Genomic DNA, 397 nt, shown 5'->3' with positions numbered 1-397 from the left:
ACGATGAAGTCGCATTTTGGTTTCTTTTGATGCAATAGCCATACCAAGATTCCAAAACAAAAAAAAAACAGTATCTTAATGATTTAAATAGGCTTTTCACTGAGTTAATTTAAAATGTATGTCTCCTATTCCAGCATCAACTCTTTATGGAGGATTTGTAATACATAATATTCATACAAACAATCGTGACACTCCTCTAAATTAATAATTCATATTAAAACTAAAAAAAAAGAACAGAAATAATATTTAGGATTATAAGACATTTAACTCCGCAGTTTTACATGATTATTAAAGAATTTCAAAGATTTTTTAATCAGTGTCAGGAAAATTAGGTTTTTAGATGATGATCAATTTTTACAAAGACTGCAACATTAGACAACATAGCTGTTTAAATTGA

The sequence above is a fragment of the Belonocnema kinseyi genome, chromosome 2, assembly GCF_010883055.1.
Source record: "Belonocnema kinseyi isolate 2016_QV_RU_SX_M_011 chromosome 2, B_treatae_v1, whole genome shotgun sequence".
Classification (NCBI taxonomy): Eukaryota; Metazoa; Arthropoda; class Insecta; order Hymenoptera; family Cynipidae; genus Belonocnema; species Belonocnema kinseyi.
The sequence above is the reverse complement of the archived record's forward strand: the minus strand, read 5'-3'. Positions refer to the sequence as shown.